The sequence below is a fragment of the Chiloscyllium punctatum genome, chromosome 11 (genome assembly GCF_047496795.1).
Source record: "Chiloscyllium punctatum isolate Juve2018m chromosome 11, sChiPun1.3, whole genome shotgun sequence".
Taxonomy (NCBI): Eukaryota; Metazoa; Chordata; class Chondrichthyes; order Orectolobiformes; family Hemiscylliidae; genus Chiloscyllium; species Chiloscyllium punctatum.
The window spans coordinates 67,548,785-67,576,012 of NC_092749.1; the positions used below are offsets into that span (position 1 = coordinate 67,548,785).

General features: G+C 41.5%; 1 long non-coding RNA gene across 1 annotated transcript in view; it reads right to left on the reverse strand.

Moving 5' to 3' along the window:
- The window catches only part of LOC140483064 (uncharacterized), a 147,598-nt gene that overhangs the window by 20,280 nt on the left and 100,090 nt on the right, over nucleotides 1-27,228 (reverse strand). The window contains exons 3-4 of the long non-coding RNA XR_011961876.1: nucleotides 6,371-6,457; nucleotides 5,959-6,040 (exon numbers count right to left, since the gene is read on the reverse strand). This is a non-coding gene — a long non-coding RNA (uncharacterized lncRNA). The remainder of the gene's footprint in view (nucleotides 1-5,958; nucleotides 6,041-6,370; nucleotides 6,458-27,228) is intronic.

A 27,228-nucleotide genomic window follows, 5' to 3' on the forward strand; every position in this document is an offset into this window, starting at 1 on the left:
TGCACTTACCTTGTTCTCTGCTTTGTCCCTGCCTACCCTGACTGTTTGATTTCCCTTTGTTCTCAATTGTACCAGTCTCAAATTGATCTCTTTCTTCACTAGCTCCCTGGATCCCACCCCACCACCTTACTAGTTTAAATCCTCCCGAGCAGCTCTTGCAAATCTCCCTGCCAGTAAATTAGTCCCCTTCCAATTTATGTGCAATCCGTCCTTCTTGCCCAAAGAGCTTCCAATGATCCAAAAATGTGAATCCTTCTACCATACTCAATCATGCATTTATCTGCTCTATCCTCCTATTCCTGCCCTCAATAGCTCGTAGCACCAGGAGTAATCCAGATATTACTACTCTCGAGGACCTCCTTTATAAATTCATGCCTAACTCTCTGTAATCTGCCTTCAGAATCTCAAGCTTTTCCCTTCCTATGTCATTGGTTCCATTGTGTACAATGACCACCAACTGGCCCTTCTCCCCCTTGAGAACATTCTGCACCTTCTCTGAAACATCCTTCATCCTGGCACCAGGGAAGCAACACACCATTCTGCTTTTTCACTGCTGGCCACAGAAACTTCTGTCTGTACCTCGGACTAGAGAGTCCCCTAACACGATCGATCTCTTGGAACCCTACGTACCTCTCATTGTATTAGGACCAGTCTCAATACCAGAAACTTGGCTGTTCATGCTACATTCCCCTGAGAATCTATCACCTCCTACATTTTCCAAAACAACATACTTGTGTGAAATGGGGATAGCCACAGAAGACTCCTGCACTACTTGCCTACCTCTTACCTTTCCTAGAGTTAACCCATCTATGTGACTGCATCTGAGACCTTTCCCTCTTCCTATAACTGCCATCTATCAAATGCCCTTGTTCTTGTAAATTCCTCATTGCCTATGTCTCTCCAGCCGATCCATTCAATCCAATAGGATTCGCAACCAACATAATTTATTGCAGATATAATCCTCAATAACCTGTAAACTCTCTCTAAGCTCCCACATCCAACAAAAGAAACATATCATTCTACTAAAGGCCATTTTTTCTTCTTTTAATCTACAGACCCAGAAAATAGCACTATCTTATTCCTCTGTAAAACACTGCTCCAGGTTAAATTAATACTTATGGCTTATATTTTAAGTTTAATCATATGACATATCTCAATAAAACATATAAAACATATAGAAAGAACCCACACTACTCACTACTGCAGACTTGCTGTAAGGCATGATTAAAATATTCACTTACCTGTTTCTGTGCTGTGACCTCTCCCAAACAGGTTCTTCCAAGACCAGTTGTGAATTTTACTGTTTGTTAATTTTCCCAGATGCTTTCCAAAGTCCAGCAATACATGAATTCAAACAGCAAAGGTAGCAACTGTGCAGGTTCACTGCTCTGTCAGTTAGCAATGTGGGTTTCTTTTTTTTTCTCTCTCTCTCTCTCTCCCTCCTGCACTGACTTCTACCATGTGCTTTCTTTGGCTGTTCCTCTCCTTTTTGAAAGTGCTGTTGTTTTGACTTTTTTTTTCTCAAAGTTCTAAAACAATGCAACAACCTTTAAAACAGTAATTGCTACTCCTGGAATTTGAGGAAATCACCTCCAACACCAAAAATACCTCAAAAAAGGAGCAGCTGTTACAGCTAGAAATTTTTCCCATCTTCCATCTTGGATTACCCAGAATCCTTTATCATAATGGACTGTTTCTGGAAAGAGTTTAAGTTGTTTTTAAGTTGTCCCTAAGTTGTACACTAGAATGTTTCAGCAGCATTAATGTGTATTTCCATTTAAGTATTGTAATGGGTTCTCCTGCATCTTAGGTGCAATGTAACTAGCTATTAAGTATTATGAAATAAATCTATTCTGTTTTTTTCTTGCTGATGACATTGTTTGGACAGTCTTCTCTACTCGTTACCAATAAATTCGATGAATACCATAAAGGTGGCAGTGAATCTCTGCTAATTATTCCAGTTAATTCCAGGATATGTGATCATGACATATAGCACCACACACTCCACATGTCCCTTCATGCCTGTCACACATACTGATAAAAAGCTCATTCACAGAACACAATCAAAATGTAAAATGGTCAATCTTGTAAAAACAAATGTCTATGATAATAACCATATCAAAGGTATATGATCCTTCAAAAAAACTCTTAACATTATTAAGTAAAATGTGAACACAGCCACCTGCTGAGATAAAAGGTTCTATACCTGTTGAAAGTTTGGCAAATAATCATTATGGGCTCAGCTTTAATTGCAAACTCTGGGAAATGTAAACAATGACAAATATTGGAGGTGAAAAATTAGGAGTTTAATTTAGATAAATGTGAGATGCTGTATATTGAAAAGGCAAATCAAGGCAGGACTTATACACTTAATGGTAAGGTCCTGTGGAGTGTTGATGAACAAAGAGACCTTGGAGTGCAGGTTCATATTCCTTGAAAATGGAGTCCCTGGTAGAAAGGATAATGAAGAAGGCATTTGGTAAGCTTGCCTTATTGGTCAGTCCATTGAGTAAAGGAATTGGGAGGTCATTGGTTAGGTCACTTTTGGAATACTGCATGCAATTCTGATCCTGCTGCTGTAGGAAGGATGTTGTGAAACTTGAAAAGATTCAGAAAAGATTTACAAGGATGTTGCAAAAGTTAGAGTGTTTGAGCTGCAGGGAGAGGTTTGACAGACTGGGGCTGTTTTCCCTGGAGCATCGAAGGCTGAGGATTGAACGTATAAAGGCTTATAAAATCATGAGGGGCATGGATAGGATAAGTAGACAAGGTCTTTTCCCCAGGGTGGGGGAGTCCAAAACTAGAGGGTATAGGTTTAAGATGATAGGGGAAAGATTTAAAAGGGACATAAGGGGCATCTTTTTCATACAGAAGGTGGTGTGTGTATGGAACTAGCTGCCAGAGGAAGTGGTGGAGGCGGGTAAAGTTACAACATTTAGAAGACATCTGGATGGCTATATGAATAGGAAGGGTTTAGAGGGATATGGGCCAAATGCAAGCAAATGGGACCAGATTTATTCAGGGTATCTGGTCAGCATAGAAGAGTTGGACTGAAGTGTTTCCGTGCTGTATATCTCTATGACTCTGTGACTCTAAGTGGCAGTATTTTTATAAACCACACCAGATGTCCTGTCAATCATAACAGTCTGGGAGTAGGCTGGACTTTTTTTTCTCAGTTAGTAAAAACTCTGAAGATTGTTTTTCACAGTTTAAAGGACTCTGGACTTCTACACAAAACATTATTATTCTAGCAAGGTTTGTGAAGGTTTGTAGCTCAGGTTGAGGTTTAGGGTGTAGGTTTGCTCACTGAGCTGTAGGTTTGATATCCAGATGTTTCATTACCTGGTTAGGTAATATCATCAGTGGCGACCTCCAAGTGAAGTGAAGCTGTTGTCTCCTGCTTTCTATTTATATCTTTCTCCTGGATGGGGTTCCTGGGGTTTGTGGTGATGTCATTTCCTGTTCGTTTTCTGAGGAGTTGATAGATGGCATCTAGATCTATGTGTTTGTTTATGGCGTTGTGGTTGGAGTGCAAGGCCTCTAGGAATTCTCTGGCATGTCTTTGCTGAGCCTGTCCCAGGATAGATGTGTTGTCCCAGTCGAAATGGTGGTTATTATTACTCTAGAGATACCAAATACTGCCATAAACCATACCTAGCTTACTGTGCATCACCCAATTATTGAAATTGAAAGAATAATTACTTTGCATTTGATAACTTGTCATTGAAAGAATTCCAGGATCAGGTGACAAGAATGTTTTAGTTGCAAGGGGCTCCTCCATAATTCATGCCTTCTCTGAGAAGATTTATCGATATTTATGGGTTGGGCTTAACTTCACTTAAGTTACAGTGGTGGGTTAAAACCCCCATTCCATGGAGACATACTGTTTCTGGGGAACAACCTGTACCCTTACACAACTCAGTAAAACTCTGGGTCAAGAAGTGAATTGAAGCACCCATTGAAATGAGATAGAAGTCAAACAAAATGCAACAATCAAACCAGTATCAGAAACACAAGTTCCGAGTAGGATGTGTTGACTGGGGGTGATGGACATGTGTAGAACCAAATTGACAATTTAACATGTGGAAATGTTCAATCTTAACATCTCAGCCTAAAATTTGTGCTCCTGAACTAGCACCTCTAACCAAGCAATTTCAGCAGTTATATCATCAACTGCTAGAGTAAAAACTTGTCCACATGTGGCTTGTCCACAAGGTGCAGGACAAATCTAATTCAGCCAACAACTATCTCTTTGGTCTACTGTCAATCACAGCAATGAAATGAAATATATGTCATGTGTTCATCCACTCTTTGAGTCTTGGTTTGGGTTCCACCAGGCTCATGTGCAGCAGACCTCAATGCCAGACTTGTGGTGACAATGACTGTCTTTGATATCAAGACAGTATTTGACCATGTGGCACATCAGTGGTCCTTGCAAAATGGAGGAATGACTATCTCCAGTATAAGAAAATTTAATGACTATTCCCCACAAATATCAAGTCAGCCATCATCAAAACATTGGAATTCAACATTGACCAGAACCATAACTGGACCAACCATATAAGTACAGTGGCTACAAGTGCTTGTCAGAGCAAGTATTCTGCACAAAGTGACTCACCTCTTGACTCCTCAAAACATGCCAATAAGGGCGAAGTCAAGCATGTGATCGAATACTCACCTCTTGAGTGGGTTAGTGCAGCTCCAACAACACTCAAGAAACTCAACACCATCCAGGTAGAGTAAAGCATTTGCTTCACTCATTCACCACGCAACCATTCATTTACTTCATCACTGACAGACAATGACTACAATGTGTGCTATCTACAGCAAATCCCCAAAATTACTTTGGCAGTGTCTCCCAAATCCACAACCTCTACTATTTAGAAAAACAAGGGAAACACACAACAAGAACATCACTATCTACAAGTTCTCTTCTAAGCCAGACAGAATTCTGATTTGGAATATCATCATTTCTTTACTCTGAATGAATTAAAATCTCTTACTCCCTCTGTAACAGCACTGTGGGTGTCCCTGCACCATATGGACCACTGGGGTTCAAGAAAACATCACTTCCTTTAGAACTGCTTAGGTAACAGTAAATACTGGCCTTGCCAGTGACACCCACATCCCTTTCATGAATTAAAGAAAGAAACTGATCTTCTGTCTGTAGATTCAATTATGTTGCTCGTGCCTTTTGTGGCCTGGACCTCTCTGTTGTCATTGCCACTGTTCTAATGCTGTTCTCTCTGCTATTCTATATTCTTTTCTCTCTTGTGCACATCTGCCACTCTCAAATGAACTTGCAGCTCCCACCACTCTTCACTTCACTGTCATGTACGGTGATCAACTTTTTTATCCAATGTCTAATTGAAAACGTTTATGGTACACTCTCACCATCCTGATACTGCCAATTCAAAAGCTTCCAAACGTCTGCAACACATGCGTCTGTATAAAATCTCTCAGCAAAACATTGATCAGCAGAAACTATGAAAGTGACTGAGCCCATATTTGTATTGAGAGAAATCAGAAATTTAAGCAACTGGCATTAAGAATGATGATTGTTTTTTTTTCTTCCCATTTGTTTCACTAACAGGTTTCTTGAATCCCAGAAAACCCATTTTGGGAAGCATCAATTTTAAATTTCTGATATAATCACTTCAGATAAATGTATTAACATAAGATGATAAGGACCTGTCTTCAGGTTACCTTCATGCACTGACACAATGGTCATGTTTGACAATTTTGAACTTTTTACCTTCTCCCTAACCCCACACCACTCATTCTTGGGCTTTACAATTCTCCTGGTGCCTTAAGTTTGATTTAACTCAGCTCCAAACTTGTTGTGTAGACCTCTAAACACCGAAGGAGCAATCTTACCACTACTTTACTAGCCATATATAAATGTCTGTCACTGTTTTAAGTTTAAAAATTTATACTTATTTTCTAGCCAAAGGGTACCTTAACCATCTAAGGCTTGCAAATTCTGAGGAGAGTCAATTGTTCACACATCTTCAGGTTGGAAAGAAGGCTGCTTTCTTTCCTAAATAAGAAATAATAGCAAGAGGTTATCAAATCGCATTGTTAGAACAGAAGCAAATGTTCACCTCAGGAAGACTGTAATACAGACTGATGTGTGTGTTTAAGAATTCCTTGGGGATTCCTCTTTGAGTCTCTATCCTTCTGTAGGTTTTTGTTTTGATGTAGTGTTATTCTCTTGGCCTGATCGCCATGGCAAATAGAATTTGGTATATCTGCTGGCAGTTCTTTGAAAAGACTTGGGTCTGAACATTTATATAATGCTTTTTCCAGTAAATATATTTTGTGCTGTTAAACAGTGAGTATATAAATATATTAATGCATAAAAATATACCTGATAATTTTCACCTAAAATATTATGTATCATCCAATCAGTCAGAACCACTGATTTCTTGCTGCTCATCAGGGTTCAGTTCCGAATCTGTAAACACAATGTAATAGAGAAATTGTGCAAGTTAGAGAATAAGTGGAATATGTGATTGAAATCCGACATTGAAGCTGGTTTAGTAAAGTATTTCTTTGCCTCTTATTGCGCTACCTTTTCCTATCACTTCATATCAAACAGAATGCGAGAGTCAGTTTAGTAATCCAACTCCAAAACACTATAAAACAAATTATGGACAGAATCTTATTGGGCTTTGAATGAGGTGGACTATGGTGCGAGAATTGCGTGCAAAGTCCAGTGAGACCTTTCTCAATGTCAGTTGCATTTTCCAAAAAATTTGAGGACATCAGGATTTTCGTTAGGCAGCAGCAAGGTGCCTGTTAATAAGAATTATTTCTTGTTCTCACCCTAATTAACTAAATCTCCCTTTTAAATACACAGTCTCCTTTCCTATTATGCACCACGAGGAATCACGATGCTGAGATTCATCAATGTGGAAGCCTGAGCAGCTACCTGGTGACTACAGCTCATTGTTTGATCCTCCAGACCCTTATCTTGGACACTTGGCCCCATCATTTCAGAGCATGGTCCTGGACACTGACTGCATGCCGTTCACATTCACAGATGTTAGCATCTGACAACTATGAGCCTCTCACAACCTTTATTGCGAATCTTACAGTACATTCTGCATTTTAAAGCAATACCTTGGGGCCCACTCTCAACTGGCATTGATATGCTGCTGCAAAGATATTTTTTGTGCAAGGATACGCAACCAAAGTGCACACACAGCCAGGCTGCCGGTCAGTAGTGATCAGTCCAGGAAAGTGGACATCTTTGCTGTACATCACAGTGAAATGTTAACCTCACACTTAAACCATGTGTTGACTACATGTGTGGCAGATACACTGCAGGTTATTTCAACCAAATGGTCGTCCCTGAAAGTCGATTGGGAGTAAACCTTAGCCAAGTTAATGTGAATGCTGCAGTCAGTCAATCTGGAATCCCAGTATAGTCAGTCAAGGGGACAGAGTGCAGGGGTTTGGCCACAGTCAGTTATGGCCAGTGAGTCTATTTTACTCCAGTTTGTGAATGGGCCATGGTCACAATGTAGGGCCATTGCAAGCAGTCAGTGAATCATATTGGAGAACTGCAAGGAGAGTGGTCAAGGGCCTGGTCACTCATTACTTGAGGCTGTCCATCGAAATCAGTCAGGAAATTGGAGAGCAGTCAGTCCTGGGGATCCATACATCATGGGAGGCAAGATTGGCAACATGGCAGGATTGAAAGGCTGCTTTGTGATGAAAGAGATTGAGGGCTTTCAATGCTGATGACCAATGGTGGCATGGGTTGAGGAGGGGACAACTACAGCAATGTGGGGAAACTCCAACTAGAAAGGATGGGGCCAGTAGAGGTTTGGAGGTCATGGAAGGACACTGGTGAAGTGCATACATGGAGTCATTGCCAAAATGCCCTCTGTGAGTGTACAACTTAGTGCCAGGTCTCAGGGGGGCAGGGGGGAAGCTGGAGGTGAGGTTCAAGAGACAGATGCATCAATCATGCACTTGCAGCTTTCTGCTTAATATCATTTGCCATCATATCATTGTGTATGCAGAATTAATGCAGTGCAATTATTTGGGGTACAAATGCTGGATACACTATGCCATTGGCCCTTTCAAATTACACATAGGCATCTCAATAAAATAAAAATTATTGGGACTGACTGTAAAAAGGCCAGATATGGTCCACAACCAACACAGTTCTGCCAATGCCAAAGGTGACAGCAATGAGTTGAAACCTTTTCTCCCTGCACTGTGTGTATGCTGATCTATGTTATTGCATGCAATAATACCTTGCGTATTGATGTGAGGCTAGGATGAGGAAGATTCATGGAGGATTACAAATATGCAGTTGTGTGTTTGTCTCTCAGCCGACGGAGCTCTACTTACTAAGTAAGTGCCTGTCTCAAAGAGCCATGATAACTGGATACTTGGACTTACCTGTTGGGGCTCTCTGTGTCTTATTTTATGGAGAAGTGAGTGCAGTCATTGTCTGCAGGGTCTACAATTAAAAACCTGTCTGTTCCTTATGTTCCCAACATTGGTCATTGCCAGCAACAATGGTGCCTCCAGCAATGGTGGCTGCTTTGCTAAGGAGGTGAAGGCTGTGACTCCTACATCCTGGAGCACTCTAATGCACTCTGTACTTGCTATGCTTGAAAGTCCAACTACCTTACAAGGCACAAAAACAGAAATTGCTGGAAAAGCTCAGCAGGTCTGGCAGCATCAGTGGGGAGAAATCAGAGTTAACATTTGGAGTTGAGTAACCTTTCCTCAGAACACTTTCCTTCCAAGGTTGGTTGCTAGGAGACTACAGCTATCCATTGTGACCACAGCTCATAGCCTTGACCTATGCTGAGCATAGATACAAAGCTGCCCACGCATCAATCAGCTTTGGTAATGCAAACAAAAGGGCTACTGACGATGTCATTCCACTCCTTGGACTGCTCTGGACTCAGGAAGGGAAGGTGTCCTGCATTGTCTTAGTGTGCTGTAATCTACACAACTGGAGCAGGCAAAGATGATATGAAACGGATGGTGAGGACGCTGAGAGAATGGGACCAATGTTCTGAGGATGAGGATATTGAAGAAGAGAATGCTCTCCTTGTCATGTTCAGCTGTGTCAGATGATACAAGCCTGGCACAAGCTGACTGACCCCTGGTTCCAGTAGATGAGATCTGGGTGCAGCAGACAATCACTGACAGTAAAATAGTTATCAATAAACATGCAAGCGATTCGCTTGTATTCTATTAATGAAATGCAGCCTATGTTCATTTTGTTCCGTTTGCATCTCTTAATTGTAAATAAAAGATAATCTTTGACATTGTTTGAGTCTATCCATGTTTGTAATGGTCCCCCAGTGTACAATTATAAGACACTGGTTTGCAGTAGGTCCTTGGGACACCACAGCAGGGACTTATATCGGGCATTAAAATGGGATGTGGCTCAGGACAAGTAAGCTGTGTGGCCTGGTGGATAAACAGTGGTTGGGACAAGGAAGGAAAGTTGTACTTGTGAGAAAATGTTTGCCATGCCAGCTGTGGTCTGTGAGTGTTTTGGGTTTGTGGTTACTATGCCAATTCATTGCCAGTGCAGGGCAACTCCAGAGTGCCACTGCTGGGCTGGTGTTCAGCTGGATTGCCAGATTGCACCAGGGATGCTGGTCTCTTCTGAGGTATCCCAGCAGTGGTGAGTGCTTCTGGCTAAACTGAGGAGGAGCATTCAATGTGAGGCATGCCATAGAGGTGAGGTATGTTGTAATTGAAACATGTTTTGGACATTAAAGTAATAAAAATCACTAGGCCTTGTGACGTGAAGCTTTCTATGAAAATAGACAAAATTAATAGTTAGCCTAAAAGAATGCAAGATTCAGCCAATGAATACCAGCTCCAAGAACAGCCCTCGATGATTGGATTTTGCACCCTATGTAATAATTCATTGACCGCTCTCCACAGGATTTGCAAGGTACTTCTTCAAATTTGCATACAAGGAACACAACTTGTTTGAATGTTGCCAAAATAGAACTCATTTCAATGCATAACTGGTCAGCCAACTATTCTCCTGCCCAGGAATGTCGAAAGACAGACTCTGGAGTATGTTGAGTATTTCCCATATCTTGGCAGCTACCTCTCTCAAAAAGCCACCATTACTGAGGAGATCCAACACACAGTTAGCTGCAGTGGTTCAGCTTACTATGAACCACAGAATGAGTATTTGATAACAGATTCTTCCACAAGAGAACAAAACTCTGAGTGTAGGGAGAGTGGTCACCTTGGTCCAATAGTATAGCTGATGGTACATGGCATATGGACGAACTGTAATGTTTAAATTCTAACTTTACTTCTTTATTTTCATACTTAAAGCAACTATGGTGATGAACTTATTTCTTTATTTTACTATTTTTGTTCCTAGATATCTTTGTACCTGACATGGTGTCAGGAATGGTGACATTGTACTGTTTTCACGGTACTCTTGTACTTGTCTAGAATCATAGAATCCCTACAGTATGGAAACAGGTCCTTCGGCCCAACAAGTCCACACTGATCCTCCAAAGGGTAACCCCCCAGACCCATTCCCCTCCCCTATTATCCTACATTTACCCCTGACTAATGCACCGAACCTACACATGTCTGAGCATGACAGGCAACATTTAGCATGGCCAATTCACCTGGACTGTGGGAGGAAACCAGAGTACGCAGAGGAAACCCACACAGACACGGGGAGAATGTGCAAACTCCACACAGACAGTTGCCCAAGGTTGGAATCGAACCCAGGTCCCTGGCACTGTGAGGCAGCAGTGCTAACACTGAGCCACCATGCTGCTGCCTACACATGATAATAAAACCGAAAAGATCTATGACAGTGACACCTGGAATATACATCAGTGACAGATCAGATCATGAGCAAAATCCTACATCTATGACATCCTTCACATTCAATGGAAGGACCTATTTAAAAGTGAAAAGGTGAAATACTCATGATCCCTCAAAGTTTCCATGCTGCCTCCATGCCTCATCATTTCCCCTTCCCCCTTCTGAATCCCCAAGAGCCATTTACCCAGTATTCACTTTGAGAAGATCTCAGGAGCCATGTAAAGATAAAAAAATACTTGTAAGTGAGTTTCAACTCAAACTTACTTGATACTGAAAAAAGACTCTATTCAAATAGCCCATTCAAAAATGTAAAATTCCTTAAAGATATCAATCTGAAAAAACAAACATCTATTTCACTAACCACATCAAAAACAGCTAATCTTTTAATATCTATTTAAAGCTGCTGATCAAAATGCCTATATAGCCCACTGCTAAGATAAGTGATTCTAGACCTTTTGCAACTCAACCAAGTATTCACAATGGGCTCAGTCAACACAATTAATTTGGGGAAATCTAAACAACTGAGTTGTTTAAAACAGAAGGCTAATGGTTGTTTCTAAGCTGCATCAGACCTCCTGTCCGTAAATGTGCCCCAGCTGCCAGTGCCATTTTGTTTACAATAACTGAAAACTGCACACTGTTTTGTTTTCAATTTTAAATAGCTGGGGAATTAAATCACTTCAAATCATGACACTTAAATAGCCCATAAACCTTAAGATGGATTTATGCCATCCTTATAAAAATGATAGTTCTGACACTGTGGAGTAAGGCCATTGAAGCAATGAAAGTTGCATGCCTTTGTACTCAAATCAGATGGCCCTGTTGCATTTGGGATTCCTGCCTGTGTGATTCATACGTCACATTTTTTTCCACAGCCTGTATAAATGGCATCTACTAGGACCTCCACATCTGGGTCCTGCCTCCCATTATTAAAAGTCTCCAGACTCAGCAAAAATCCAGTCCAACATGTTTCTTTAATGGAGTGCTTGTTTCAGGGCAAACGTATGTTAAATATTGCACAAATTTGAGCTGCACGAACATTCCAAATGCTTGTTTGAGGAGTGTAATCACGTCATAGAGTCATAGAGACTCTATGATGTCCAGCACAGTTGGAACTTTGGTCCAAGTGGACCTTTGCTCCAACTTGTTCATGCCGACCAGATATCATAAATTAATCTAGTCCCATTTGCCAGCACTTAGCCCATATCCCTCTGAACTCTTCCTATTCATGTACCCATCCAGATGCTCTTTAAATGTTGTTATTGTACCAGCCTCCTCCACTTTCTCCAACAGCTCATTCCATACAGGCACCACCTTCTCCATGAAAAATTTGCTGCTTAAGTCTCTTTTAAATCTTTCCCCTCTCACTTTAAAGCTATGCCCTTTAGTTTTGGATTCCCCCATCCTTAGAAAAAGACCTTGGTTATTCACCCTATCCATGCCTCTCATGATTTTATAAACCTCTATAAGGTCACTCATCACCCTCTGATGCTCCAGAGAAAATATTGCCAGCTTATTCAGCCTCTCGCTGTAGCTGAAACCCTTCAGCTGTATTCCACCACAATCTGATACTGAAGCAGTCCATGTCCAAATCCAACAATATCTGGACAATATTCAGGCTTGGGGTGACAAGTGGCAAGTAACATTCATGGCATGCAACTGTCAGTCAATGACTGTCTCCAATAAGAGATAATATCACCATTGTCCCTCGACATTTAATGGTGTTGTCATTACTGGTAACACTGGTAGTGTTACCCCACTATCCAATATCCTTGGGCTTACTATTGACCAAAAACTCAACTGGATTCACCACATAAACACAGTGGGTACAAGAGCAGGTAAGAGGCTGGGGTACAGCAGTGAGTAACTCACCTCCTGATCCCCAAAGACTGTCCACAATCTACAAGACACAAGACATGAGTGTAATGGAATATTCCTCACTTGTCTGGATGGGTACAACTCCAACAACACTCAAGAAGCTTGGCACCATTAGGGACAAAGCAGCCTGCTTGATTGGCACTATATCCATAAATGTCCACTCCCTTCACGACCAATGCTCAATAGCCGCAGCATGTACTATCTACAAGATGCAATACAGAAATTCATCAAAGATTCACAGACAGCACCTTCCAAACCGACACCCACTTCCATCTAAGGAGAAGGGCAGCAAGTACATGGGAACGCCACCAGCTACAAGTTTACCTCCAAGCCACTCACTATCCGGGTTTGGAAATATATTGCAATCCCTTCACTGTCGCTGGGTCAAAACCCTGGAATTTCCTCCCTAAGGGCATTGTGAGTCAACCTAAAGCAGGTGGGCTGCAGTGATTAAAGAAGGCAGTTCACCATTACCTTTTCAAGGGCAACTAGGGACAAGCAATAAATACTGGCCCAACCAGTGACACCTACATGCCACAAGTGAATTTTTTAAAAATCCAGAAGCTCATGGCCCAGCATATCCTTCACATCAAGTCAAAGGCCAACCCTAGTTCAAAAGAAGTGATAGAGCACATGCCAAGGACAGCACTAAATATAACGTAAACACCAGCTGCTATCCCAATGAAGCTAAAACACAGGGATACATGTTAAACAGTGAAAAAGCATGCAGTGGACAGAGTTAAGTAATTGCCTAAAGAGTGAATCAAGTCAAAGCTCTGTGGTCCTGCCACCTCCAGTCACGAATGTCAAAATTGCATGCAAGGACTGCCAGAAACACTACATAGGACAAACAGGAAGAAAGTTAGCCACCAGGATACACGAACACCAGCTCGCCATGAAAAGACATGACCCTCTCTCCCTCGTAGCCCTACACATGGGAAAAAAAACACCATTTCGACTGGGACAACACATCTATCCTGGGACAGGCTAAGCAAAGACATGCCAGAGAATTTTGGTTTCTGGTCTTTTGTCAATTCAATTTGCACTATATGATATCAAGGAAATGCAATGGGGACAGCAAAACTCATGACCATCACAACATCGTGGTTGAGTACTGAAGTGCTTCAGATCTCGGTCTGCCCCTAATCGAGTTGTTCCACTACAGCTAGAACACATATCGACCTGGCTATATAAAAAATCCCCTGAGTATATTCTGTCTCAGAGAAAGCAGGTTAAATCCAATCTAGCAACTCACTGGCTGTTCTGAAGAAGGATCTTTGGACCTGAAATGTCATCTCAGCTTTCTCTCTACAGATGTTACCAGACCTGCTGAGCTTCACCAGCAATTTCTATTTTTAGTTCTTGCGGCTGTTGTCCTGACAAATTACTGCTCCATTAATCTATTCTCAATCATCAGTAAAATGATCAAAGGAATCATAGACAGTGCTATCAAATGGAACTTATTCACCAATAACCTGCTCACAATTTATAGTTTGGGTTCTCCCAGAACAGCTGGACTCCACAGACATCATTATAGCCTAGCGCTAAACATGGACAAAGGAGCTGAATTCCAGAGATGACGTGAGAGTGGCTGCCCTTCACATTAAGACAGCATTTTACTGAGTATGAAAATAAGCCTCATCACAATTTAGATCAATAGCAATCAAAGAAACCACTGCTGTTTGCAGTCATACAGAGCACAAAGGAAGGGTATGGTTGTTACAGGCCAAACATCCCAGCCCAAAGCATCACTGCAAGAGTTCCTCAGGATAGTCTGCTAGGACCAACTATCTTCAGCTATTTTGTCAATTTCCTTCCCTCCTTCACAAGGTCAGAAATGGGATGTTCGCTAATGACTGCACAGGATTAGGCACCATTCACAACTCCTCAAATACTGAAATAGTTTGTGCTTGCATGCAGCAAGATTTGGGTAATATTCAGAGGTATGCTGAAAAGTAACAAGTAACATTTGTGTCACAAAAGTTCCAGTCAATGACCATCACCAACAAGAGAGAATCTAACTATTGAGGCAAAAGTGAGGACTGCCGATGCTGGAGATTAGAGTCAAGATTAGAGTGGTGCTGGAAAGGCACAGCAGGTCAGGCAGCATCCGAGGAGCAGGAAAATCGATGCTTCGGGCAGGAGTCCTTCATCAGGAATGAGGCTGGAGGCCTCGGGGGTGGAGAGATAAATAGGAGGGGGTGGAGCTCGGGAGAATTTAGTTGAGAGTGCAATAGGTGGATGGAGGAAGGGGTAAATGTGATAGGTCGGAGAGGAGTGTGGAGCTGGAAGGTGGGAAGGAAGATTGACAGATGGGACAGGTCATGAGGATGGTGCTGAGCTGGCAGGTTGGAACTGGAGTAAGTTGGGGGGAGGAGAAATGAGGAAACTGGTAAAGTCCACATTGATGCCCTGGGGTTGAAAGGTTCTGAGGTGGAAGATGAGGCGTTCTTTCTCCAGGGGTCGGGTGGTGATGGAGTGGTGGTGGAGGAGGCCCAGGACCTGCATGTCCTCAGCAGAATGGGGGGGGGAGGGCGAAGTTGAAATGTTCAGTCACGGGACGGTGAGGTTGATTGGTATGGGTGTCCCGGAGATATTCCCTGAAGCGCGAGAAGGCGTCCAGTCTCCCCAGTGTAAAGGAGACCACATTGGGTGCAATGGATGCAATAAATTAGTACTGCTGCCTCACAGCACCAGGGTCCCAGGTTCGATTCCAGCCTTGGGTGACTGTCCGTGTGGAGTTTGCACATTCTCCCTGTGTCTGCGGGGGTTTCCTCTGGGTGCTCCGGTTTCCTCCCACAATACAAAGATGTGCAGGTCATGTGAACTGGCCAGGTTAAATTGCTCGTAGTGTTAGGTGCATTAATCAGAGGGGGGTGGGTTACTCTTCAGAGGGTCTTTGTGGATTGGTTAGGCTGAAGGGCCTGTTTCTATGCTGTATGGAATCTAATCTAATCAAAGGACATTGGTGTAAGTGCAGGTGAAACTTTGATGGATGTGGAAGATTCATTTGGGGCCTTGGATGGAGGTGAGGGGGGGAGGTGTGGGCACAGGTCTTGCAATTCCTGCGGTGGCAGGGGAAGGTGCCAGGAGGGGAGGGTGGGTTGTTGGGGGAGGTAGACCTGACCAGATAGTCACGGAGGGAACGGTCTTTGTGGAAAACGGATAGGGATGGGAGGGAAATATATCCCTGGTGGTGGGGTCCATTTGAGGGTGCCCATTTGTAGAATCTAACTATTGCCTCTTAATGCTCAATGGTATTCTCATCACTGAAAACACTATAATCAACAACTTCGTATTAATCGGACCAACTATGCAGACAGTGCGAGCAGCTCAAATGCTCGGAGGACAGATACCTCTTTTCTGGCCTCATAAAAGTTGGTCTACCATGTACAAAGCACAAGTCAGGAATGTGGTGGAATACTCTTCACTTGCTATCTACCACCATGAATATTCACTCCTTCTAACACATTCCTGTGTACAATGGCAGCAGCGTGTATCTTCTACAAGATGCATCGCAGCAAGCGACCAAGGTGTTTTCAACAGCACCTTCCAAATCCATGCTTTCTGATAACTAGAAGGTCAAGGGCAGCAGATCGTTCTGCTAGAAACACCATCTTCATGTTCCCCTTCAAGTCACACACCATCCTGACTTGGAAGTCTATCACTGTTTCCTCACTATGACTGAGTTGACATCCTGCACCTTCTTTCAACAACACACTGTAGTTGCATTTAAACCGAAGGGCCTACCCAGTTCAAGAATGGGGCTCACCACCACCACTGAGCAAGCAGTGCTCAGTAAATGCTGGCCTTGCCACTGGCACACAGCCAATTAACAAATACAAAAGTGATGCCTTGCATTATCTCCTCTAACAGGATCGTGGGCATGGAAACGGTGATCAGGATAGAGTGAGGCAATTGGAATGGGGCCAGTGATGGTCTGCTGTGGAACAGGGAGGAGCAATTGTCCACCCCCAGCTCCCCAGAAATGTTTATTAAAATAATATAGTCAAAGAATAAGCCTAAAATGGCCCCACAAATTTAGCAATGATTGCAAAGTTTTGGTATCCAGTATCATACTGTTAAATTAACATGCCTTTTAGCTACAACATAGTTCAATGCATATCAATTTCTGCTACAAATTATTTACAATCAAGAGCACTTGAATCAGAATGAAATAGCAATTCCATCTCTTTAGTTTGCTTCTTTTGTACCGCAGTGCATATTGCAGTGGCTAGCTGTCTTTGAACGTAGAAAAGCTACTGTCATCCATGACCCATCACATTCCTAGTCATGTTATGCATGACACTATAGCACTGTGTTAATTACCCACTGAAGATAAGCCATCAGTTTGATCTGTCAGAGGTTTACTGATTACAGACATGACCTGTCTGGCTGAGTTAGCATGCAAAGGTTATGGTTCTCCAGACATGAGTTCAAGGGCACAATATGTTACAAGTTCCTGAACAGATTCTGGTCTATTTGAAACAAAAGGACATAGGTTATGATCAGGGCAAATAGAGCAACAATAAATCTGTGTCAGAAATTAATACGTTTTAACATAATAGGCATTGGATGTCCACTGATGGATCATTCACTTAATGAGACTGCCTTGTGTTTTGAGGTCATTTAATGACCATAAATTAGTCTTCCATATGCCCAGTGTTACGATGTTAGGTTGCTCTACCTATTACCATTTTAATAAACAAAATGATCTACAATAAATTACATTAATTACTGAATTATGAAATAAGGTTTAGTTTTCAAACAATTTTAATTTGATATGTCTTTTGCATGTTTTACTTGGTCTTAATACAATATTCTCAAAAGATATTGTTTGGCAGCGGTTAAAAAAACCCTGCAGAATTCAAAAAGATTTGGCATTCAAATAAACTTTGACTGCAAGTGGAGCTTAAATCATGAGGCATTGGGAGGAATGTTCCTCAGATCTCCATTCTCTCTGCCATTCTATCTCGCCAGATGTGCCAGGGAAATCCCATTTATGACATACATCCATCAGCAAGGGAGCAGCTCTGAAGAATTTCCTGACAATATTTCCTTAAATAAACACTCAACCAAGGATGTACGTTGTTTAATTTTATGTTAGTAGCTCTGAGGTTATTTAACCATGTTGTCCTATTTATAGCTTATATTACAGTTCAATCAGTTATTTCCCTTCTTCAGCCTGATTGAACAACCTTTCTATGATCTTTACAATAACATTGCTTTGAGAGCTTAATAGAAGCCACAATATGATGGTGGGTGTTTCACACAGAATGACTTTTATATACAGTGGTTTCTGTTAATGAGCAAGCCATAAACAATGTGTTAAGTAAGAAAGACTAACATGTCAAAGAATGTTGTAATACCAGTTAGTGTGATAAAGTTTTTCATGGTTGGTTAACTTAAATGTGCTCAGAAATGTAAATAGTGCTTAAATATCAGATGTTAATATAAATAGAGCACCTGACCCATGAAAAACACAGTTTAATCCATGGTGATTTTCAATGGAGCCTTTGTAAGTAGATAAATTTCCTCATGAGACAATTTATTTTTCTTGCAAGTGTGGGCTCGTACCTTATCTGTCACTACTAACTGCCTCTGATGGCTCAGGATAGCACAATGCATGTGGCCAAAAACAGTTCCACTTCTCAATAACAATCTTTTCTGAACAACAATGAAGCATGTCAGTGTCAGCCAAATCCTTGGTCAGTAAGGTTGGGGTATTTGGAAAAGAATTTCGAAAAGAAAATAGAGAAGTTAAAAATATGGAGCAAGTTGCAAAGGAGAGCAAGTGTGGAGGTTGATTCCACTTTTCCGATCCTTCGGTGGCGTTAGAACAACACTGGACCTTATCAGACTGCTGTAAGTTGGCAGCCATGTTTTCACTGCTCAATTGCACCTATGTAAAGTTGACAATGGCGGGATAGTGGCACAGTGGTTAGTACTGCAGCAGCAGAGACCCGGGTTCAATTCCCGCCTCAGGCGACTGACTGTGGGGAGTTTACACATTCTCCCTGTGTCTGTGTGGGTTTCCTCCCACAGTCTAAAGGTGTGCAGGTCATGTGAATTGGCCATGCTAAATTGCCCGTAGTGTTAGGTGTAGGGGTATGGGTGGGTTGCGCTTCAGCAGGTCGGTGTGGACTTGTTGGGCCGAAGGGCCTGTTTCCACACTGTAATCTAATCTAGTGGGCGGCACGGTGGCACAGTGGTTAGCACTGCTGCCTCACAGCGCTGGAGACCCGGGTTCAATTCCCGCCTCAGGCGACTGACTGTGTGGAGTTTGCACGTTCTCCCCGTGTCTGCGTGGGTTTCCTCCGGGTGCTCCGGTTTCCTCCCACAGTCCAAAGATGTGCAGGTCAGGTGAATTGGCCATGCTAAATTGCCCGTAGTGTTAGGTAAGGGGTAGATGTAGATGTAGGGGTATGGGTGGGTTACGCTTCGGCGGGGCGGTGTGGACTTGTTGGGCCGAAGGGCCTGTTTCCACACTGTAAGTAATCTAATCTAATCTAATCTAAAAAGATTATAATTGTCACACAGTGCAGGTGAGCAATATTTTAGTGGCACTCACTGCCATCCCAAGCAGCACTCTCAAGCTCTGAGCTGCAAATGGTGGGGTACAGGAATTGGCTTCATTGAAAATGGAAGAGGGAGTTATATGAATTGATATCACATTACCTTCATTGGTGAGATTCTGCATTCTGGTTGTTTCCATACTGCAAACCCTTTCCTGTTGCAGGACTCCCCTTTCTTACAATAACTTGCATTCACATATCACCTGCAAATTTTAAAAAAGCCCAAAACACATTGCAGAAATGCTATCAAACAAACTATCTGGTAGATTATATGACACACGTGAAAGCTACCTCAGGTTGATTCAGAGGTGATTTACTATCCTACATAACAATGTGAAAAATCAAAGCTCAATTTATACAGGAACAAGCTATTTGATAATTATTTAGTTTTTTAAAAATAAATTTTACCCCTGATTGGTTGCTTTAGAGTTATAAATGTGTTTTACCGAACATGGTCATGAAAAAATAAATTAGAAAATGCTATCAGAAAATATAAATGTATAAATTATAAGCTTGAATCTTCCACTTGAACCTCATCCCAACAGACTCGTGCTGGGAGAAGATTCTAATTGGTGTAACAAAGCATTCTGGAACCTGCATGATTTTCTAGCCTAGTTATTTTAACGTATTTTAAGTTGTTTTCCCAAGGAGGGCATTGACTATAGCAGGCCTTGGAAGGACAACATGGTAAATAGAAGTATTAACAATTTTTGATTGCATTTTAAAATACTTTTTCATACCAATGGATTGCATTATCATATATTGTAAAGTATTCCACAACCTGAAGTTTTTAAATGCACTGTCTAGCATTCACAATAAAATTGTACACAAGGAACAGCAATGCATGCCATCAACTCCAGTTGGAAATGCTGCAAAGTGAGGCAGGTAGGAGCAGAGCCATTAGCATGACTCAAAGAGGAATTCTGCCACTTTCTAGAATAAGTCCAGTGGAAGATCAAGTCCCTAGAGTCTTTCTTCCATTTAGCCTTTCATCTTTTGAGGGCATCAATTAAATTAGGACCTAGTTCATAACCTTCAGCGTGCCTTCAGACTTAACTGGATATTTCTTACTCAACATTGTAGATGACTTTGGATGTTGCTTTGGATGTGGTTGTTGCTCAGCCAAGGCTGCTTATGTCCTGTTTTGATATTCATACATATCAATGGTGGAACCTTCCCAGGCCCAGAACAACATGGGCAATAGTGAGAGTTGGGAAAATAGAGTGAGACTGACAGAAATTAGATTCTTGATGTCAAGAATACTAATCTGGTTCCTTAACTTACTTTGAATGGCCAGACTAGAATCGTACCATGGTCTAATTGCATCCATTAATATCTAATGTGACCTTTTTTTTATTCATTCATGGTATGTGACTATCATGAAATTAAACATTCTTAAAAATATTCAAGATAGGCAGAAGTGGGACCTCATTAATTTCGGACACATTTATAGCCATTGAAGGGAAAGATTTCATTATCAAGAATATCTAAATGTCCAGACAATCTCTGCTGGATGACTAAAGAAATTGAGGGTTTGGTTAAGAAAAAGAAGGAAGCATATGTAAGGTATGGACAGGGTAGATCGAGTGAATCCTTAGAAGAGTATAAAGGCAGTAGGAGTGTACTTAAGAGGGAAATCAGGACAGCAAAAAGGGGACATGAAATAGCTTTGACAAATAGAGTTAAGGAGAATCCAAAGGGTTTTTACAAGTACATTAAGGGCAAAAGAATAACGAGGGAGAGGATAGGGCCCCTCAAAGGTCAGCAAGGCAGCCTTTGTGTGAAGCCACAGAAAATGGAGGAGATATTAAAAAAGTATTTTGCATCAGTATTTACTGTGGAAAAGGACATGGAAGATATAGAAAGTAGCGAAATAGATGATGACACCTTGCAAAATGTCCATATTACAGAGGAGGAAGTGCTTGATGTCTTGAAACAAATAAAGGTGGATAAATCCCCAGGACCTGATCAGGTGTACCCTAGAACTCTGTGGGAAGCTAGAGAAGTGATTGCTGGGCCTCTTGCTGAGATACTTGTATCATCGATAGTCACAGGTGAGGTGCCGGAAGACTGGAGGTTGGCTTACGTAGTGCCACTGTTTAAGAAGGGTGGTAAGGACAAGCCAGAGAACAGTGTAGCCTGACGTCGGTAGTGGGCAAGTTGTTGGAGGGAATCCTGAGGGATAGGATGTACATGTATTTGGAAAGGCAAGGACTGATTAGGGATAGTCAACATGTCTTTATGCATGGGAAATCATGTCTCACAACTTGATTGAGTTTTTTGAAGACGTAACAAAGAGGATTGATGAGGGGAGAGTGGTAGATGTGATCTATATGGACTTCAGTAATGCGTTTGACAAGGTTCCCCATGGGAGACTGGTTAGCAAGGTTAGATCTCACGGAATAAAGGGAGAACTAGCCAATTGGATACAGAACTGGCTCCAAGGTAGAAGACAGAGAGTGGTGGTGGAGGGTTGTTTTTCAGGCTTGTGACCAATGGAGTGCCACAAGGATCGGTGCTGGGTCCTCTTTTTGTAATTTACATAAATGATTTGGATGCGAGCATAAGAGGTACAGTTAGTAAGTTTATAGATGAAACCAAAATTGGAGGTGTAGTGAACAGCAAAGAGGGGTTACCTCAGATTACAACACAATCTTGACCAGATGGGCCAATGGGCTGAGAAGTGGCAGATGGAGTTTAATTCAGATAAATGAGAGGTGCTGTACTTTGGGAAAGCAAATCTTAGCAGGACTTATATACTTAATGGTAAGGTCCTAGGGAGTATTGCTGAACAAAGAGACCTTGGAGTGCAGTTTCATAGCTCCTTGAAAGTGGAGTTTCAGGTAGGTAGGATAGTGAAGAAGGCATTTGGTATGCTTTCCTTTATTGGTCAGAGTATTGAGTACAGGAGTTGGGAGGTCATGTTGCAGCTGTATAGGACATTGGTTCGGCCACTGTTGGAATATTGTGTGCAATTCCGGTCTCCTTCTTATCGGAAAGATGTGAAACTTGAAAGGGTTCAGAAAAGATTTACAAGGATGGAGAATTCTACAAGGGTTGGAGAATTTGAGCTATGGGGAGAGGCTGAACAGGCTGGAGCTGTTTTCCCTGGAGTGTTGGAAGCTGAGGGGTGACCTTATAAAGGTTTACAAAATTATGAGGGGCATGGAGAGGATAAATAGACAAAGTATTTTCTCTGGTTTGGGGGAGTCCAGAACTAGAGGGCATAGGTTTAGGGTGAAAGGGGAAAGATATAAAAGAGACCTAAGGGGCAACCTTTTCACACAGAGGGTGGTATATATATGGAATGAGCTGCCAGAGGATGTGGTGCAGGCTTGTACAACTGCAACATTTAAAAGGCATCTGGATAGGTATATGGATAGGAAGAGTGTGGAGGGATATGGACTGGGTGCTGGCAGGTGGAACTAGATTGGGTTGGGATATCTGGTCGGCATGGATGGGTTGGACCGAAGGGTCTGTTTTCATGCTGTACATCTCTATGACTCTGTGTTGGGTAGAATTAAGAAATAATAAAGGATCCGTTACCCTATTACAGCCATTTCCACAGTGTAAATCCCTTGATCCTGTACTTACTTTTGACATGCCTGCAGTGATCACTAATCATTCAATGCCCAAATAAAACAGTCAATTTCAACCCCCAATTCAAATTTGCAATCAAATTTGATTTACTAAATTGTCGTTGCCAAGTTCTATCACCCCATTTATTGTATTCAAAGCCAGTTAACGGACATAGAAATGCGTGTCTATGCTGTCATCCACATCTTCCTGCTTTTCTTATCCTAATCCCTCTTTTCCTGCACTTTGGATGCTATTTCTTAGCACCAAAATTCAACATTTTTAAATGAGGTGCTTTTTTAAAATCTTTCTCTTTGTCCTCTTTCTGCTGTCATCTCTCTTCAAAGTCAATCATATGTCTTTCCTCATCAGTGTTGTGCAGGTATTATCACTCGGTGACTCTGTGTTGGTATTAGCTCTCTTTGACCACCTGTTGCAATAACCCCAATCCTGCCTCTTTAGATCTGCTCAAATTTCTTAGATGTTAACAATTCTCTTTCAGTCACTTTAAAAATGTTAACAATTTTAATTAATGGCTGATTAGCATCCCACTAACTTTTCTTTTCGAGACCCCTTCAGTTATTTACATTCAAATACCAAACTTTGAAACAATTTTATGGTAACTCTTTTTCCCTCTCCTTTTTATGGGAAAGATCATAAAGCCTGTATACTACCAAAGTCTAGTTTCCCTGTCAAATAAAACCAGCTTTCCAAATAACATTCTCTTCAGATCATTTTCACATGTACACGAACTTGATGCTGGAAATCAGAAACAAAAAAAACAGAAATTGTTAGAAAAACGCAGCAGGTTTGGCAGCATCTGCGGAGAGAAAGCAGACTTAACATTTCAGGTCCAATGACCTTTCTGAAGATGATACAATCTGCTGAGATTTACCAGCTATTTTTATTTTTGTTTTGGGTTTGATATCAGTTGTGAGATCGTATTTAAGTTCTAAGTAACCTGTAATCTGTGCCTGGCATTTCTTTCATGATTTAGTTTGTGTCAAGCTGTAAATTTGTTTTCATTTCATGGGAATACCTGATACACATGTGAAATAAATTACATTAACATATGCAAATAACTCAGGCTGCATTCCATGCCTCTCTAGCTTGATTGACATTTGTCCCTTTTCGTCCTTCTCAAGGTCTCTTGCATCCGTGGGTAGATAAATGGTTTGCAGCCTTCTCAGGATGTGGAAGAAATTGTAGAGCTGCAACAATGCGAATACACAACGCAGCTAAAAGGAATGAGCTAATGCTGGAGATCTGAAATACAAGTGCCACAAATGTATAATGCGTCCATCATCTGAAAGAAGCGTGTTTATGCTTTAAGTGTGGGACCCTTCCTAATGTAGTACCCATGGAGGCAGCACATCTGAGCATTAGCCAGGCTCTTTCGTGATACTTATAGACTTGCTGTGAATTTTAGACACTATTTTGTTGTGCTGTTTTTGTTGCAATTATATACTGTGCAGATTCTGGAAAGGTAACACATCTGTTGTGAAAATAAGCAGTCACTTCATCTGTTGTGTATCCCCACTTTGCTTAAATCTGAAAGTGTTTTCTAAACACAATGGAATAAAATCAATTTTAAAACCCATCAAAGTGTAGCATTTTTACTTTCTTTTTCTCCGATGTGGTTCTTGGAAAAGAATGCCATGTAGTGTTAAAGTGATTCTAATCTGTATGATCGCTCATACTAGAATCTCCAGTGAAGTTCCCATCAGGAGTATGTTGTAACTATTGATCCATGTGTCTATATTTCTACAGCAGAAAACGATGGTGTTATAGAAGCAGTGCAGAGGTGTAATAAAATGCCCTCAAGTATACAAAGAAATAAAGATTAAAGCCACCCTTCTAATCTCCTTTAACCCTTGAAATATCCCATGTGCGGCATTCTCCAGACACACAAAAGTATAGTCACATGCTGTTGAAATCAATTGGAACTGAAATGAGAAACTGAACACTTCTGCTAAACTGTTTATTTCTCAATTAAATAAAATGTTTCAAGTTTACTAGAAACTGCAAGATTTTCAGTCGCTATAACTCACTAAAGAAGAGCTTTCCAGAGTCAGTAGGAAAGCTCTACCTATCCTAGTCATTCAGTAGTGCTATTATTTCTAATAGAAATTAGGATAGTGGCAAGAAGCCCACAAACTAAAGGATCTTTTCCACTGCTTTACTGTTACAGACTTTCAAAGTGTGGAACCCACATAGTTGCAGGCACTTGAAAATATATTGTTACAAAATAGCAGTGGAGATTCACTTTTCATGCATCTCCAGATCTGTTGCTCAACCCTCGAAAACATTCCTGCACATTGGTGACATTGAAATGTAAAATCGCTCAACAATACTTTGCACCACTGTGTCACTCACTTCTTGGATATAGAAAAGCATTTCAGAGAATTTTGTAGAGCAGAACGCTACATGGAGATCGATTAGGAAAGAACAGGAGGAATAAAGTCATAAAAATTGGCCGGCATGGTGGCACGGTGGTTAGCACTGCTGCCTCACAGCGCCAGAGACCCGGGTTCAATTCCCGCCTCAGGAGACTGACTGTTTGGAGTTTGCACATTCTCCCTGTGTCTGCGTGGGTTTCCTCCGGGTGCTCCGGTTTCCTCCCACAGTCCAAAGATGTGCAGGTCAGGTGAATTGGCCATGCTAAATTGCCCGTAGTGTTAGGTAAGGGGTAGATGTAGGGGTATGGGTGGGTTGCGCTTCGGCGGGGCGGTGTGGACTTGTTGGGCCGAAGGGCCTGTTTCCACACTGTAAGTAATCTAAAATAAGAGTGGGCTTATGAAATATGGGGAAAACATGACAGAACCGTGAAATTAGAGGGAGATCCTGGTTGGGGTAAAATAGCTATTTAAAAAACATAAATTGTAGGGTAAACCAAGTGGGAAAGAGGGTAAATCAATGTCAGAGAAAACATAGGTGAGAAGAAGGATATGTAGATTGCGGATAATCACAATTCTACATCTTTGTGCTTCTATTTATTTGTGAACCGTGGAATTTAGGTAAAGGCAGAGATGGATCTAATTTTAAATATTTAGGTCAAACCTGATTTTCGCAACTAAATTTTTGCCTTCAGTGTGTTTTATATGACAATTCTATTGTTGCCTATTTTTGAGAATTTTCTATTTTGTCTAGCCTCAGAAAAATTTCCAAGTATTGCAACTGGATTCTTGAGTAAAGATATTGACCACTTACCCATTGCAGCTGAACTAAACACTGATTTTTTTTTTGTTTGAGTTAGACAGAAGCCTAGAATTCCTCCAGTGTGGAAACAGGACATTTGGCCCAATAAGTCCACACTGACCCTCCAAAGAGTAATCCACCCAAACCCCTTCCCATACCCTATTAGTCTAGATTTCTCAGGTACAGATAGCAGGTTATTTTATTTTTAAATTGCTCAATGGGATGTGAGTATTGTTGATTGGGTCAGCATTTTCTGCCCATTCCTTGGTGCTCTTGAGAAGGAGGTAATGAGCAGCTTTCTTTAACCACTGTAGTGCATTTTGTATAGGTGGACACATAACGCCTTTAAAGTGAGAGTTCCAGTAATTTGACCCAAAGACAATGAAGGAACAATGATATATTTCCAAGTTCTGAGGGTGAGTGGCTTGGAGGGGAACTTGAATTTGGTATTCCCATGTAGCTGTTGCCCTTGTCCTTCTAGGTTGTAGTGATCGTGGGTTTGCAAGGTGCTGCCTAAGGAGCTTTGGTAAATCTCTGCAGAGCATCTTGTAGGTTATACAACTGCAGATACTGTTTGCAGAACTGCTTAATAGATTAATGTGTAATAGATTTTTGATCATTTTAGGTATCAACAGATAGGGGGAGCAGGGAGGAAATTGAAACTGAAGCCCAAAATCAGCCACATTGAATGGTGGAGCAGGCTGAACAAGCTACAGAGTCTTCTTCTGCTCCTATTTTGCATGTTTTAAGCAACATATGGATGACAGTAGTTGTAGGTTTAATTCTAAATATGTGTGACAGTGTTTAGGCATTTGCACAGTGTTAGAGCAATATAACATCACTCAACCACCTTTCCTGCGGATGGTCAATTGTAGGGAGAGTTTCTGCTTTCAATCCTGTAAAAGTATGAGTGGGTGTCAACAGAAGACTGCATTGGACTCTGCCTGTAACACATGTAGCCATCTGGGTAAGGGACTGACAGCTGACAGTACCTACAGAAATATATTCCAGCATCAGTCTTTGGATTTATAACTAAACTGGGGGAGAAAGATATTGGGCTGAATTTTATTATTTATTCATGTTTCAGCGCCCACACAAATGCATTGTCTATGTTTTGCTATTCAGTGGCAGAGAGCAACATTTCACACAT